General features: G+C 37.1%; 1 pseudogene; it reads right to left on the bottom strand.

The window, feature by feature from the left end:
- Window positions 1-10,439: 10,439 nt before the first annotated feature.
- LOC119537619 lies at window positions 10,440-11,334 on the bottom strand (annotated as a pseudogene).
- Between the last annotated feature and the right edge of the window lie 6,950 nt (window positions 11,335-18,284).

Below are 18,284 nucleotides of genomic sequence, written 5' to 3'. Positions count from 1 at the left end.
TGGATATGAATATTTATGAAGTGATGGAAGGAGAAAGAAGACGGAAAAGCTAGCAGGGCAGGGCTGTTGGATTAGAGAGTGGTGACACATGGTGGACTCAATATTCTCAGTTGATAAGGAAATGTGATTATCTGCTAAGAGTGGGGATGTTGACCTTTTATCATGGACCTTGAAAAGAGTGTGGAGTTTTGAATACTCAGTGAGAAGAAATGAAGATGTTGCTAAATAAGGAAAATAAAAAGGAATTCTTTGTGGCATGGAGGGGTTAGTTAAGTTTTGAGTGCAGGAAATATGATCTAGTACCAATTTTTTAGTATTTTTTTTCTCTCCTAGAAATAGGATCAGAGATGTGAACAAAAGAATTGTAAGAGGTTAGGGATGCAAAGGAACTAATAGAACTAGTGAGAGAATCTTCAAATTCCCACCATGTAGTCCAGGAGAGATAAGCATGAAGAAAAGTCTAGAGGGGATCGACTAACAGAGAAATAATAGGAGCATCAAAGAACATGTAGTTTTGATGTTGAAGAAAAATTTGGTCAAAGCTAACGGATGTGATAATAGAAGAGTAGGAGGTTAAAGAGTTGAATTTGAGTTTTAATATTCAGAGGTGGAGCAGTAATAAGTGAGGGAAAAATACATAAAGAAGCCATGAGAATGGGTGGCTGAAATTACATGAACAGACCAAAAGTTACTTAGGTTGAAGAAAATAAGGAGCCAACACTGGTCATTCCCATGGGCACTGAAGTCATCAGACTGTAACAGAGCTAGAGTATCAGAAGTCTATGACCTAAGACTTCAAAGAATGTGAGAGAATGACCTGGGTGATGAGAGATAAAAAAGATGAGGAATGAAAGAGCCTCAAAGGAGAGGAAAATGTTATATGAAACTAGAGATCTAATGGTTTGGGAATTCGCCTTGGGGGACAAAGAGAATGTTAAGCCTGGTCTCAACCCAATAAGTAAGGCATTGGAGAACGATCAGAATCCACCAAAGAGAGCAGCAAGAGTACAGATTTCTTAGGAAAGAACCCATATTTAGTTTATTTGAGGCAGATTAAGGTAGCAGGAAAGTTGTTTAAGAGCAAGGGATTTTTACATTACACAAAGTAATGTTCCGGGGCAAGAGGGTGAACATGGACGGGGAGTCGGAAGTTGTTTCAGGGGAGAAGAAGCACAGAAGACTATGAAGAGTAGATGAAGATATATGAGTGGGCAATAAGGACATAAAAGGATGTTCAGTATCATTGGCCATCATCGAAATGCAAATCAAAACCACAAAGTGATACCTAGGATAGATATTATTTCAAAAAACAACAACAACAACAACAACAACAAAAACCAAAAATAACTAATGTCAGTGAGGATGCAGAGAAATTGGAACCCTTATACAGTACCTTGCTGGTGGCATTGTAATTTGATGGCAGCCGCTATGAAAATCAGTTTGGCACTTAGACAGAAAGTTGAACATAGAATTACCATGAGATCCAGCAATCGCACTTTTTGGTATTTACCCAAAAGAATTGGTAGCAGGGACTCAAATAGATACTTGTACACTGATGTTAAAAGTAGCCATTATTCACAATTACCAAAAGTTGGAAGCAACCCAAGTGTCCATCAACCAATGACTGGGTAAACAAAATGTGGTTCATGCACATTATTCAGCTGTTAAAGAATGAAGTGTTCATACATGTTACAACATAGATGAACCTTGAAAACATCATGTTTAATGAAATAAGCCAGACACAGAAAGACAATTATTGTATGATCTTTCTTATATGAAATATCTAGAACAAGTAAATTCATAGAAACAGATAATAGATTACAGGTTACCAGGGGCTGGGGGTGGGTGGATAAGACAGATGTGGAGTTAATGCTGAATGAGTGCAGAGTTTTCATTTAAGGTGATGAACAAGTTTGGGTGATGGATATTGGTGATGGTAGCACAATATTGTGAATGTAATCAGTACCACTGAATTGCATACCTGAAATTGGTTAAAACAGGAAATTTTTAGTTGTATTTATGTTACTACAATAAAAAATTTTAAGAAAATACAAAAAAGAAAGAATATAAATAGCCATTTATAATTTAGTTGGTGAACAAGGATGCTAGGAATGTGAAAATCTGGTGAGTTAGGTGTCCTCAAGGTCATGACCTATTTGTTTGACCTTCTTACTATGTCCCAAATTAGGCCATGTGTGTTCTTCAGTCCTTTCAAGTCCCCTGGAGAATTTCATCCACCTTGATAACTACAGCAGTCTTCAAACTGATCCCTTGCCTTCAGTCTCATCCTCTCCAATCCATTTTCCACACCGATGTTACAGTATTCTTAAAATTACAATTCTGAAGCCATACTCTTAACATACTTTAATGACTGCCCTCAGAACCAGGTCCAGTATTCTTGATATACTATACTACATAGTTCATGATCCAGCCAGCCTGACCTTTCCAGCCTGACTTTTCACCATCGTCCCTAGCTACCCCTTTCCCCCCTTTCGCTATCCGGACCCCACCTCCAGCCATGCTGATTAACCTGCATTTCCCTGGAAAACTGTGTTCTCCCTTGCCTATAGGCCTCTGCACCTGCATCTCCTTCTACCTAGAATTCCCTCTTCTTTTTTCTCTTCTAATCTTGCACACCTCCTATCTCTTTTCCTGGTTAAAGGTTCCTGGTATTTCAGAACTTAGCTGTCATTACTTCCTGGATGCTGGCCTTTTTCCTTACAGGTTGAGTAGCTGTCTTGATTAATGTACTCAAAGATTCTTAATCCTTAAAATAGGGAACTGTATCTTAATCACATGTTCACTCAATGTACAGCACAGTATCTAACCTACAGCTATCCTTAGTAATTATTTACTGAATGAAGGAATAAATGAATGGAGTTTCCAAGATACAATGCATGGGGAATATTTCTTAACTGGACACTTGGCGGGTCCTGCTTCTGTTTTCTAGCTGCTCAGTTATGGACACCTCATATCCACCCCAAATAGAGATAAAATCCTTACCTCAGATTGGCAGGGGATATTGCTGCTAGATATCACTGCAGGCTAGGTAGTTTGGGGAAGCAAGATGTACAAATAGAAATTTGTGAGCAAAGAAGGTCTCTTCCAGCAGTACTGGGGTGGGTATAAGGTCAGTGAGTCAGGGCCCTTCGGTGCTTGCAGTACTTCTCTGGGAAAGGGGTGGGGATATCATCAGCTTCATCCCTTAAGAGCTGACACTTTTGAAAGAAGGGTCACATAGGAACTAGAAATTTGCTGTCTCTTCTCCTGAGCAAGGAGTTAGGACAAGACGCTTTTCTCATCCAGTCATTCTATGAAGGAATTTTTCTAGCCATGAAGCAGTTGTTAGACAAAAAGGTCAATGTTCAGGCTATTTTAAAGGCCTTCACTCCAACTGGGCACTGGAGGAGATACTGAATAAAGGAAAAAACCCTAGCAAGAAGATACGGGAAGAGGACCTAAAGAAGTACCCTAGTGGTCAGCTTCACTGTCCCGGGGCCACAGTGCTGCAGAGCCTGTCCTTGAGGTGGTTCTTCTGGCTCCCTCTAAATGACAACGACTTTCACCTTCTTCAGCAACTGTTTAAAGGAAAATTTCTTCCCAGCTGAAATGATCTCTCCCTGGAAATGTTGGTCCAGGAAACAAGATTTTAATAAATCCCCAGGGCATGATTTCTGGCCATGCACCCCTGCTTTCTTCTCTCTAAATGAGCTCCAAGGCCCTGACGGATCACTCTACCTTTAAAGGAAGTTTGGGGAGCTCTTTTACAGCCCTGACTACAGCTAGCACCCATTTGCCCTGGATGGCCGTGTGCCCCTAGTTATGGGGTCTGGTGACATTTATAGGGTCTCAGTAGAGCTGAGGACCAGGGCCCTCTTAACCCTTCCCATCGAGGTCAGTCTTCCACTGGGTAAATGAGTATTCTTGTGAATATTAACTTAGACTACACATACAGGATTTCTGCTTTGTTTTTCCCTCCATATTTCTGTTTGGTTTATGCTTTATTTTTTGATTCCATAAACATTTATTGAGGTCCTGCTATGTGCTAAGTATGAAGTGCTAAAGACATGGAAAGGAAAAAACAGACAAGTATCCCTCATGACATGGATTTTACACTCTACAGTGATAAACAAAAATATATATATAAATAAATTATACAGTGTATGCAATGTAGAAAGTGTCAAGGGCTATGAACATAAAAAGGCAAAGTAAGGTGAAGAGAAAATATGGGGAATGTGGGGAAGGGTCACAATTTTAAATACAGTGGTCAGCTCATGCCTTACTGAGTTGACTTTCTAGCAAAATCTTAAAAAATATTCTAGGCAGGGGAACAGCCAGTGCAAAACTCCTGAGCTGGGACTGTGGAGAGCAGCAAGGAGGCCAATGACGTTGGAGCAGTGAGTGACCTGGGATGTGGCAGGGGATGAGGTCAGAGAAGACACTGGAGTAGGCATACAGAGCCATGGAAGGATTTTGGCTTTTACTCAAAGTGAAATTGGCAGGGGGTGGGGTGGGGTTATTGGAGGACTTCAAGTGGATAATGAACAGAGTCTGATATATGAATGAAAAGGATTCCTCTGGATACTCTGTTGAATACTGTAGAGGAACAAGTAAGGAAGCCTTTTTTCCTGTCCCATTATTAAAGGCTGATAAATGAATTAATGTTTAATTAAAATATTATTATGAGGATTTTATTCACCATGATGTTATATAATTCACAACGTTTAATTTAAAAGACAATCTCAAATATTAAGCATTTTTAGTGAAAAGGAATATAAAATACTGGTATTCAATTCTCACTTCTAGTTATCCCAAATAATAAAAGGGAGCAGCAACACAATCATCTTTAATTTTCTTCAAAGTTCTACCATTGTGGCATATAATGCTTGGTAAGAGAATTTTCTTAAGCTTTCATATTGGAAAAATAATTCCCCAATGTGATGGTCAGTTTCGTGATTCAACTTGCTAGACTATAGTCTCTAGTCATACAGGAAACACTAGTCTAGATGTTGCTGTGAAGGTATTTTGAGGATGTTATTAAAATCCATTACAGTTTTTTTTTCACTTTGTGTTCTTTTTTTTTTAATTCAGTTTTATTGAGATTGTTCATATACCATAAAATCATCCAAAGGGTACAATCAATTGCCCACAGGACCATCATACAGTTATGCATCCATTTTTCCAGAAAAGAAATAAAACAAAAAAGAAAACTCAAATCCTCCCATGCCCCTAACCACCACCCCCCTCCATTATTGACTCACAGTATTGGTATAGGACATTTGTTACTGTTGATGAAAAAATGTTAAAATATTTCTAACTGTAGTACATAGTTTGCAATAGGTATGTTTTTCCCCATATCCCCCTCTATTATTAATTTCTAGTTATAGTGTCATACATTTATTCTAGTTCATGAAAGAGATTTCTAATATTTGTACAATTAATCATGGACAATGTCCTCCAGAAGATTCTCTGTTTTATAAATTCCAATATTATAAACCCCAACTTCCCTTCTGGTGACATATATGACTCTAAGCTTCCCCCTTCCACCACATTCACACACCATACAGCACTGTTAGTTATTCTCACAATAACGTGCTGCCATCACCTCTGTCCATTTCTAAATACTTAAGCTCAACCTAGCAAAACATTCTGTTCATAATATGCAACCACATTCCATTCTTTAGAATCGTTCTATATTCTGGTAACTTGTATTTCATGTCTGCGAGTTTACATATCACAATGAATTCATATCAGTGAGACCATACAATATTTGTCCTTTTGTGTCTGACTTATTTCACTCAGTATAGTGTCCTCAAGATTTCTTCATCAACCCATTTTTTAAAGATGGTTTTGTTCACCCACCAAACATTCAGTCCTAAGTAAACAATTGATGGTTCCCTGTATAATCACATATTTATGCATTCACCACCATCACCACTACCTATATAAGGACATCTCAATTTCTTCTACAAAGAAGGAGGAAGAGTGAAAGAAGGTAGAGAGACAAAAGAAAAAGAAAAGGAAAGAAAAAAATGACAGCTAAAAAGCAACAAAAGTAAAGAGAGAATTAAACTAAAGTACAACAAAAGAGTCAGACAACATCACCCATGCAAAGAGTCCCATACCCCTCCCTTGTATGCTCCTCTTATAGGCATTTAACTTTGGTATATTGCCTTTGTTACATTAAAGGAAGCAAAATACAATGTTTCTTTTCTGTTCACTGTAGACTTTAGTTAGCATTGATCGTATTTTTCCCCAATACCACCCTATTTTTAACCCCCTCTAAGGTTGACATCCATTTGTTCTCCCTCGTAAAAACATATTTGTACCTTTTATCACATTTGTTGAGCATTCTAGGTTTCCCTGAGTTATACAGTTCCAATCTTTATCTTTCCTCTTTCCCCCTGGTTTCCCATGTGCTCCTAACCTTCCTCTTTCAACCATACTCACAGTCATCTTTGTTCAGTGTACATACATTGTTGTGCTACTGTCACCCAAAATTGTGTTCCAAACCTCTCACTCCTCTCTTTTCCTATCTGTCTGCAGTGCTTCCTTTAGCATTTCCTGTAGAGCACGTATCTTGTTCACAAAATCTCTCATTGTTTGTCAGAGAGTATTTTACACTCTCCCTTATAATTGAAGGAAAATTTTGCTGGATATAGGATTCTTGGTTGGCAGTTTTTCTCTGTCAGTATCATAAATGCATCACACCACTTCCTTCTTGCCTCCATGGTTTCTACTGAAAAAATCCACACATAGTCTTATCAAGCTTCCCTTGTATGTGATGGATCACTTTTCTCTTGCTGCTTTCAGAATTCTCTCTTCATCTTTGACATTTGGTGTTCTGATTATCAAGTGTCTTGGCATAGGTCTATTCAGATCTATTCTGTTTGGAGCATGCTGTACTTTTTGGATCTGTAATTTTGTCTTTTATAAAAGATGGGAAATTTTCATGGATTATTTCCTTTATTATTACTCTGCCCCTTTTCCCTTCTCTTCTCCTTCTGGGACACCCATGACACATATATTCACATGCTTTATGCTGTCCTTCAGTACCCTGAGATGTTGCTCATATTTTTCCATTCTTTTTCTTATCTGTTGTTTTGTGCGTAGGATTTCAGGTGTCTTGTTCTCCAGTTCCTAAGAGTTTTCTTCTGCCTCTTGAACTCTGCTGTTGTATGTCTCCATTGTGCTTTTCAGCTCTTGTGATGTGCCTTTCATTTCCATAGATTCTGCCAGTAGTTTTTTCAAACTTTCAATTTCTACCTTATGTTCACCCAGTGTTTTCTTGATATCCTTCATCTCTTTTGTCATATCTTTCCTGAACTCATTGACTTGGTTTTTGATATGATTTAGCATATTTTTTCAAAATCTTTAATTGATTGTTTCATTAAATTGAAACAGTATCTCAACTATATCTTAATTGAGGTATAAGTTGGTTCCTTTGACTGGGCCATATCTTCATTTTTCCTAATGTAATTTTTTGTTTCATGTTGTCTAGGTATCCAGTTTCCTTGGTTACCACAATCAGATTTTCCAAGACCAGACCTGGTTCAGGTCTCTGAGTGGGGCTATATTCAGAATCCAGTTTCCTGGAGGGTGTGTCTTACAGTATTGATAGACTTTCCTGTGCTGCCTCTAGCCGCTGTGTTTTTCCTAACCTGGCCATCAGGTGGTGCCTGTCAGTCTGTCACTCTTGACTGGTGTGAAGAGGTGTGATCCCTTTAATTCTTAGCATAGTTTGTTTCTGTTTTGACTGTTTTCCTCCAGTCCCTGGAGTCTGAGTTCTGAAGGCAGAAAGGCACTAGAGCTGAGCCCCACCTCCTTCCTCTTAGGAAAGATACACCCCCTAGGGTGTTATCTTCTGTATTTGAATGGCTCTTTTGTCTCTCTAACCCTGTGACTCCACCCCTGTCTGGGTCACAGTGCTGCAAGCTGAAAATGGCCACTCAGGTTGAGAGAGAGAAAAAGGGAAAGAAAGCCCCTTTCAGAACCAGTCTACAGTCCCCCAGTTTTGCCCTTCAGTCAGATACAGCATCCGATCCTCTGGGCTCCCTCTCCTGGGGCACTGGTGTCCTATGGCTCTCCAAGGTCAGTCTCAAAAAGCATCTGTATTTCTCCATTTTTTCTAATTATTTTTTTTCCATCAGCCCCACCTCCTTTCTGCTGTGAGTGAGCCCAGGGTGCTTTGCTGCTTGTTAGGGTGTTGTGTTCAGTAGTCCACTTTTGTTAATTAAAACCCCAATTGGAACTTAGCTGAGCAATATTTGCTTGCTCCAAGAATGCTGCTTTCTCCCATAGTGAGTTCCTGCAGCTCAGCTTGTCATGGGGGAGGAGGTTTCCGGCACAAGTCAGCAGGTTTTACTTACAGATTTTATGCTGCAATCTCTGCCATTTCACCCAATCCAGGTTGGTGTATGATGTGTGGTCAGTCACAACTGTCTCCCAGCAGATGTTACAGATTATTCATTAGCTGTTCCTGGTGGTTTAATAGTTGCTCCAGGGGACTGACTAAATTCTACTCCTCTCTATGCCTCCATTTTGCCCCTATTGCAATCAATTGATTTTAAGGAAGAATATGCTAGATAATGTGAATGGGCCAAAGGTAATCAATAGAAAGTCCTGAAGAACAGAAGGAGACTTCCCTGAGGGAGAAGAAATTCTGCCTGTGGATAGCAGCTTCAGCTTGTGCCCCAAAGTTCCATCCTACCTTTCCTTGACTTGCATTACCAGCCCCCACAATCATTTAATCCAGCACCTTACAATAAATCTCCTCATATATATCTCCTAGTGGTTCTGTCTGAAACTTGTTTGAACCCTGACATACAGATTTTGGTACCCTGAGTGGTTCTAGAGGAAGAGAATCTTAATGATAAATTTTTAGAAGCTGTTCCCTGTTTTTTGAATTCCTTCTCTAATCTGATTAGATTTAAAGGCACCAATACTATTTCTAGTGTAAAGAGGGCACATGGGATTGCCTGGTTTCTCCTTAACTGGCTGGAAAAAGTGGGGAAAGGAAAGGAGGAACTCAGGCTTCAAATTCCCAGCACAAGCTCTGCAATAATGACCAGGAAGCTTCCATACATCCCATAAAGAAACTTTTATCTTCTTAAGACTCAGGACAGAGGTTTCTGAAAGCCAAACTCAGAGTCTCATCCTGCCAGTAGCTGAATTATAATGCAAATCAAATACCCAAGTTGCAAGGGTGTCTTCTATTATAGTAACCTCCTTGATTGTGAAGGAAAGGGAACCCAAAATATGGAATGGGGCACAAGGACAGATATCAGTGAATCTGGGGACATCCAACCCCTAAAATCTGCTAAGTTTCTTTGTCAATAGGTTCAGCTCTTGCATTTCTGACTGAGGAGGTTAGCTCTCCTTTGCTTTAAGAACCCATAAATTACCTCCCCTGAGGTAATAGTCTTGCAAACCACTGCTGGTTCTCCTGGGAACCTACCCCACCACTCCTCTTGGCTTCTAGACTAATAAGTAAACTCAAGACCCAGGAGGCCAAAGAGGTGATGTACAAAGCATGACCTGTGATGAGACGTGCTATAAACCAAAGGAACTGTATAATTTTTCTAATTAATGCAGACTTAAATTTGGGGAATATATATGGGAATGGTTCTTAAGATTGTGGAATCATGGTAGAAGGAACACAAAGTTGAATCCGGCTGAATTCATTGATATGGGCCCAATAAGCATAGATTCTGCAATCAATGTTGAAGCTTGTGGGGTTAGAAAGAGCACGAAAAGACTTTTTGGTTGGTTGACTAAAACATGGACCAAAAAATAGCATAAACTAAATGAAGTTGAAGTTAGAATTTAAGTCACAATAGAAATATAACACCATGAAGACTTTATTTTTATGTCTATATACCCAGATCTTAGATATGTCTCCGGGATATATAAGAAGTATTCAAAAGTTATACCAATGAAGGCATAATGAAAGAAACAAGTCCATTTGTCTGAAAGGTATTTCCATATTTGTGATAGTTTTAATTTCTCTTTGTTTATTTTTAGCTAAAATTGTGCATCTATTTTTCAAATTTCCTTATTAGTTTCTATGGGCTTGGAGAATATAGGGCTGTATTTTGTCACCCTTCCCTTCTTCCTTTCTTCCTTGCTCCCTCCTTCCTTCTTCTCCCTCTCTCCCCATTTCTTCCTTTCTCTCTCGCATTCTTTCTTTTTCAAATACTTCCTTTCTTCTTTCTTCCTTCCATCTTTTCCAAATTTCTTTCCTGTCTATCAAGGTGTCTTGCTTTGAAAAACAATTTGTTGATGTTTTCTGAGAAGAGACCTGAGAAGACAGGAGGAGGAGGACAAAAATGCAGGGATTAGATGAGAACAGGAAAAGTTTCCTAGAAAATCACTTCCCTCCACAGCCTTATATTGTCACCATACTCAAACATATCACCAGTAACAAGGCTATTTTGCAGTTATTCCCTGAGAGCCCCTGTGACATCCTTGTTCCTCAGACTATAAATGATGGTGTTCAGCATGGGTGTCACTGCTGAGAAGAACACAGAGATCATTTTATCACTTTCACTCATGGTCTTAGAGTTTGGTCTCATGTAGGCAAATATTGCTGAGCCAAAGAAGAGAACAACCACAGTGAGGTGGGAGACACAGGTAGAAAAGAACTTAACCTTTCCCTCCACAGACTCCGTCCAGATCACAGTGGAGATAATGTTCCAATAGGAGACCAGGATGAGAGAAAAAGGAATAAGGATGATCATCACACCCATCCCCAAAACAGCCATCTCAGCATTGTAGGTGTCCACTAAAGCCAGCTTCAGGAGGGCACGAGGTTTGCAAAAATAATGATTAATTAGATTATTTCCCTGGTATGGAAGATAAAGTAAATGTGCCGTGACAATGCCCCAGTGCCCCAGGATCTAGGGCCACCTGGACACACACCCAACATGTCGTGATGCAGTAGTGCAGGGCCTTGCACACAGCCATATTCCAGTCATAGGACATCACTGCCAGCAGTGTACACTCTGTACACCCAACCAGAAGTAAAACTACTATCTACATTGAGCATCCAGCAAAGGAAAAGGTTTTTTTCTTTACTAGGAAGTAGACTAACACCTGGGGCACTGTGGGTGTGGAAAAACAGAGATCAGCAAAGGACAAATTTCTCAGGAAAAAGTACATGGGTGTGTGTAGCTTGGAGTCGATGTGAACAAGCACAATGATGAGCAGGTTTCCCAGCACGGTGAGCAAGTAGATGATCAGAAAGAAGACAAAGAGCAGCTCCTATGTCTGTGGATCCTGTGCAAGGCCCAAGAAGACAAATTCAGTCACATATGTGTGGTTTTCTTCTCCCATGAATGTCTATTCCTGTGTATAGGTGAGCACCAAAGAAAGAAGCACATATTTGTTGATTATAAAATATTGGAACGTCTTAGGCATTTGATTAACCAGTATTAAAGTTTAGACTGTTGATTTCCATCTCTTATCTTCCACCCGTGAAACGATTGAGTTTTCTTTTTTCCATAGTTTTTACAATTGAAAATCAATTCTGGTTTTACCAACTCTAGAATCTTTTATTCCTATGAGCCTGGGTAAGTCATCTGGATACGCTTCATGAGCAAACCTCCATTGGCCTGTTAATGACTGAGTCCTGAGAAGGCTATAGTGCTTCTTACAATGCATTCTTTTTGTTATGTAGGCTTGAGAAACAAATGGATTGATGTTGCTGTAAAATGAGTTAGAATCTTTACTTGCAAACTGTCTTATAACATTTAGAAGACTGATTTCTTTTTCATTTATTTAAAATAATGCTAAAGAAGCATTTTATGTGAGAAATTGGAAATTAAGATAAAGGAAGATGTAGTAGTCTGTGATCCTGGCCATTTCCCAATTTCTTTTGTAAATTCTTGCAAAGTAAAGAGGGAGATGAGCAGCATCAGTAGAAACAGCTTCTGTCTTGGTAGCTGCACTCAGTAACATCCTTTAACTATCCTCTAATAAATTTCCACACTGTATTATTTCTCTTTTGCATAGAGTCCTTTGGTAATGAGAACAGTAATCATGATCAGGCATCCTCCTGTGCCAATCATTATTACTACCATTTTTTTAACATTCCTTGTTTATTTTAAAACCTCTTAAATTCATGGGAGGTAGCTATTATTATCCACATTATTCTTATGATGAAACATAGACTTAGCAGAGGTCTCAAACTTGTTCCTCTAAACTCCACGCACACTCCTGTATCAAGGAATACATTTTCTTCTTTCCTCTCTAACTGATTTTAGAGAGGGTTAAACTTTCACCTAATTCTCTCTGCCTGTCCTCCAAATCTACTCCTTATAGGCAAGCCCAGAAGCCTTATTTATTTTAAGGTTTTAGAGCTCATCTGATAGGGCAGATGGATCAGTAGGCACAAAAATGAGAGTTAGACAACTTTTAACATTTATTTTTAAGCATTTTTGGGGGGTCTTGCCCAAAGTAAAATTAAAAGAATTAAAGGAAAGAATATTGAGAAAAGTGGCAAATGTTAATTGCAGATAACTTCACTGAGCATCTTTAAAAAATCAGAGAATCAATTTAGTTATAGGATAACTGGTAAGAAATATCAGCTGATACATGATGAGCAATTGAACATTTTTTGTTTTGTATGTATCAAAAATAACAAATATAAAGCTTGGTAAGAAAATTTCTTCTCAAATGAGAAATGGCTAAAACTTAAAAGTAGTACACTTATCATAACATTCAAGACTGATTTGAAGGAACCATGATGTCTAAGATAATGGATGTTCCAGTTTGCTAATGCTGTCATTATGCAAAATACCAGAAATGGATTGTCTTTATAATGTGGGTTTATTTGGTCAAACCGTTACAGTCTCAAGACCATAAAAGTTTCCAAGGTAAGGCATCAGCAATCGGGTACCTTCACTGGAGGATGGTCAATGGCATCCAGAAAACCTCTGTTAGCTGGGAAGACACATGGCTGGTGTCTGCTCTGGAGTTCTGGTTTCAAAATGGCTTTCTCCACAATGTTGCTCTTGGGGCATTTTGTCCTCTCTTAGCTGCAGCTCCTCTTCAAAATGTCACTCTCTGTTGCTCTCCATGATGTCACTCACAGCTGCTCCATGTTTGGACCCGTGTGTCTCTTTTGAAAGTACTACAGTGACCCAATAAAGACCCACTCTGAATGGGTGGGGCAACACCTCCATAGAAATAATCCAATGAAAGCTCTCACCCACAGTTGATTGAGTCATGTCTCCATGGAATCACTGAACCAATAGGTTTCAACCTAATCAACACTAATAAGCCTGCCCCCACAAGATTGTATCAAAGATAATGGCATTTTGGGGGACACAGTATATTCAAACCAGCACAATGGACACACAAATTTTTATGAATAAGACAACTCAGTTGTATAAAGATGTTAATTTTGCATGATTTATACCATTAATCCACAGAAATTCTAACCACAGTGGATTTTTCTAAGAAATTTAAAGAAGCTTATTCTAAATTTTATGTTGATGAGCAATCATAAGATATCAAAAGGGCAGTGAAAACAAAAATGATGGAGTAGAGGAACTACATTCTACCAGATATAAAATATAGTTAAGTTTCCTCTTATAATTGTACCACATGGTTAAACTGGTATAAAAGAGTGGACTAATAAATATATTATAGAATTGAAACAGAACTTGATATATATGAGAATATAATATATGATAAATGCAGCATCTTACATCAGTGAGTTAATAAAGTACTACATAAAAAAATGAGTGGATATTTCTTTTTACATGGTAGAAAATTATATATATATATGTATATGTATATATGCATGCATTGCAAGTATAAGCAATCATTAATCCCAAATGAACTAATTACCTACTTTTTAAATAAAATATTTATTAAATTTGGTTATCCATCCATCATCTATTCACTGTTTAGATGGCAAAGTCTCTTTTAAACAAACACACACAAAAAAGTAAAAATAATAAAAAACATACACTTGATTTAAAAATGTCAGGGTTCAATGTAGTGCATGGCACTGTAAACAAAATATAAATATAAATAAAATAATATTGGGCAAATGTTTGCAAAATATTCAACAGAAATTTTTTATTATTCCATATACATAATGATCTCTTAGAAATCTATAATTAAAGACATGCACTCTCTTTTTTTAATCAACAAAGGATTTAAATACCGTATTCAAAAATCAGAAAAAATGAATGTTAAACATTAAAACAATAAATGATACATCATATTTTGCCTTGTATGTAAAATTTCAAAAAGGTGTAAAATCTATCTTAGTTTTCCAAGCCACTATGACAAATACTACAGAATGGGTTGGCTTAAACAACAGGAATCTATTGTCTCACAGATTCAGAGGCTAGAAGGCTTGCATAACATCTTCAAGAGATCCTATTTACATCAAGTTCACCCCCACAGGAACTTGAATTAAGATTAAGGACATGTCTAAATTGGGGAACACAATTCAATCGGCAATAGTTGACCCTGCAGACCTCAAAGAGATGTGCTCTTCCCGTACGCAAAATACATCAATCCTATCACAACATACTAAAAGCCATATGCAATTTCAGGAAATATTTCAAGTATACAGTCCCATCAAAATCAGGTATAGGTATGGTCCATCCTGGGACAAAATTCCTCTCTGTCTTATCAGCCTGTGAAACCCAGAAAACAATTTACCTGGTTACAAAACACAATAACGGGAATGGTACAGGATATACATTCCCAATCCAGAAAGGAAAAATTAGAAAGAAAACACAGGTCATGTGTGTCAAGCAAGTTCAAAATCCAGCAGGGTAAATGCCACTAGATCTCAAAGTCTGAGAGTCATCTGTGGATGGCTGTCTCGTGCATCCTTTCCAAGCACTTGTTCAGCAGCCATGTTCTCATTGAAAGCAGAGGCCAAGCCCCAACCTTTCTGAGCATTTTTCTTATACTACGTGTTCAGTGCGGATCCACTGCAACACTGCTCCATGTCTTCTTCATCTGAGGGCATGGACAATTGGAGTATCCTCCATGCCAAACTTTGTCTATCTCATGGCTGAGGAAGAACAGAAAGATGGACCATACGATACCTTTTAAAGCGTCAATTCAGAATTGACACATATCATTTCCATCTACATTTCATTGACCAAGTGAAGTCACGTGGCCAGATCTGAGTGTAGCCAGATGGAAATGGGTAATTCTTGCATTGGGAAACAAACAACAAGCCACATGGTGTAGTTGGATCTCAGTATTGCAGAGATGTATAATTGTTTGAGAGAGACCAAACAAATAACTGTAATAGTAATGTAATATGCCCCCACTCTTTGTCTTATCTTTTGGAAAGTTAAAACTTCTTCCTTGAAGTGGAGGGTTTTCAACAAATATCCTGTTGTTCCATATTCAAATTATATAGCCATGTAGTTCTATATTGGCAGACAGTAATTTGTTGTTACAAATTCTTCAGGATGTTCACTTTCTGTTTTTTTTTCCTTGAAATGCATCAGTTATGGTTGGTTAAGAGCAAAAATTAATTGAGATACTGTTAGATAACTGTATTTTTATTTCTTTTTTTCTTTAGTTTTTTCCTTCTTCATATTTAAGTACAATTTACATCCAGTGACATGCACATATATTAAGCCTACAGTTCGATGAATTTTGACAATTGCACACATTCATGTAACCCATCCTAAATCAAGATACAGAATATTTCAATGACCCCAGAAAGCACCCTTGTACCATTTCCCATTCAGTTATGATTTTTATCATAGTAGGTTCTGCCTGTTCTAGAACTGTATATAAATAGAATAATATAGTATGTACTCTTTTGAGTCTGACTTCTTTTATCCAACACACTTTTTGAGATTCATCCATGTTATTGTGTGTATCATAATTTGTTTCTTTTATATTCTAGTTTTTTCTAAGAAGTTTTCTATCATAAGGGTATATCATAATTATACTTTGCTTAATCCATTTTCCTATTGATGCATAGCTGGTTTGTGTTTAGTTTTTGGCTCTTATGAATAAAGCTTCTAGGCCTATTCTAAGTATTATTTGTGGACATAAATTCATTTTTCTTGAGTAAATACGGAGCGGAATTGTTGGATGTACCGTATGTTTAAATCTCTCTCTCTCTCTCTCTCTCTCTCTAGAATCATATGAATCTAGCTATAGCTATAGCTGTATCTAGTCTCTACCAAACCATTTTCCAAAGTGTGTTGTATTAGTTTTCTTTTGCTGGTTCTTCTTCGAGTAATGAATAACAGTTCCAGTGCTCACATTATTGTTTTTAGTGCTTCAGACTTTAATCATTCTCAGAGATATGGAGGGAATCTCACTATGGTTTTAATGTGGATTTCCCTGGTGACTAATGATGTTCATTCATTTTTATGTGGTTATTAACCACTCATATTTCTTCCTTTTTTCTGGGAAGGTTTTTAATTATAAATCAATTTCTTTAAGAGATTTAGAGATATTCAGATCTTTTATTTGTTCTTATGTCAGTATTTAAAAATTGCATATCTTTCAAAGCATTTATTCATTTCTCTGAAGCTTTCAATTTTATTAGTGTAAATTTGTTTATAATATCTCCTATCTTTTAATATTCATGGGATCTGTAATAATGTCCTCATTTTATTCCCTATATTAGTAGATTGTGTTGTATTTTGATTATGAATTTTATTAATCTTTTCAAATAATTGACCTTCTTTTCTTTGATTTGCTTGTATTCTAATCAACTTTCTATTTTATTGATTTTTCTTTATTCTTATTATATGCTTCCTCCTACTTATATAGGGTTTAATTGGCTTTAACTTTCATGTTTATTATTTGATAGCTAGATTATTAATCTTCAACCCAATATAGGCATTTAAAGATATAAATTTTACTCTAAGCACTGCTTTAATTGCGTAACTTGATATGTTGTTATATTTCTCAGGTAATAATACTTTCTAATTTCTCTTTTGATTTCTTTCTGGTCCATTGGCATGTTAGAAATATATTGCTCAAATTCCAACTATTTTTGGATTTTCCAGATATTTTCCTTTCTGATTTCTAAATTAATTCTTTAGTGGACAGAGAACACGATCTGTGAGTATTCGATTTTTTGAAAATTTATTCAAAATAACTTTGTGGCCCCAAATATGGCCTAATCATGTGAATGTTCCATAGACAATTGTAAGAAAAACATGTTTTCTGAAGTTGTTGTGTGTAGTAGTTGATTAATGCTATTTAGATCAATTTGGTTCATCATGTCGGTCAAATCTTTTATATCCTTACAGAATTTTTTTCTAGAGAAAAAAGATAAATCATGCAAGCAATCAAAGGAGAGGAGCAGTGGCTATATTAAGATCAGATGTGGTAGACTTCAGAGCAAAGAAAATGACTAGAGAAAGAGAGAAGCATTATATAATGATAAATGGGTCAATCAGCCAAGGAGACAGAGCAATCCTAAATGTGATGCTCTAAACAAAGAGCTGTGAAATATGTGAAACAAAGACTTATAGATCCAAAAGGAGAGATAGATGAATCCATATTCTTAGTTGGGAACTTCATCATCCATCATCAACAATTGATAAAACAATAAGGCAAGAGGAAAATCAGCAAGAATTTAGAGTAACTCAATGGTACCATCAACCAACAGGATCTACTCGATGTTTATAGAACAGTCCTTCCAAGAACAGCAGAATACACAATGTTTTCAAGTACCGATGGAACATATATTAAGATAGACCATATCCTTGGCCATAAAGTAAACCTCAGCAAATGTAAAAGAATTGAAATCATACAGAGTATGTTCTCTGATCACAGTGGAATCAAACTAGATATTAGTAATAGAAATATAACAGGAAAATTTCTAAACACATGGAAACTGAATTATATCCTTTTAAATAATCAATGTGTAAAAGAGGAAGTCTTTCAGGAAATAAAAATACATTAAACTGAATGATAGTGAAATTAAAGCATATCAGCATTTGTAGGACACAGCTAAAGCAGTGCTGAGAGGGAAATTCATAAAACTAAGCAAACAGTAGAAATGCATTAATTTATCAATAATCTAAGCTCCCTTCTCAAGAACAGAAAAGAAGAGAAGAATAAACTGAAAGCAACTAGAAAGAAGGAAATAATAAGGGTCAGAAATCAATGAAATTAAAGACAGAGAAAACAATTGAGAAAATCAAGGAACCAAAGAACTGATTCTCTGAAAAGATCAATAAAATTGATAAAAACAACAAAAGGAAGACACAAATTATGAATTTCAGGACTGAAAGTGAGGATATAACTGAAAACGGAAGATATAA

The sequence above is a fragment of the Choloepus didactylus genome, chromosome 6 (genome assembly GCF_015220235.1).
Source record: "Choloepus didactylus isolate mChoDid1 chromosome 6, mChoDid1.pri, whole genome shotgun sequence".
NCBI classification, from domain to species: domain Eukaryota; kingdom Metazoa; phylum Chordata; class Mammalia; order Pilosa; family Megalonychidae; genus Choloepus; species Choloepus didactylus.
Note: the sequence above shows the minus strand (reverse complement) of the source record. Positions and strands in the feature narration are given on the sequence as shown.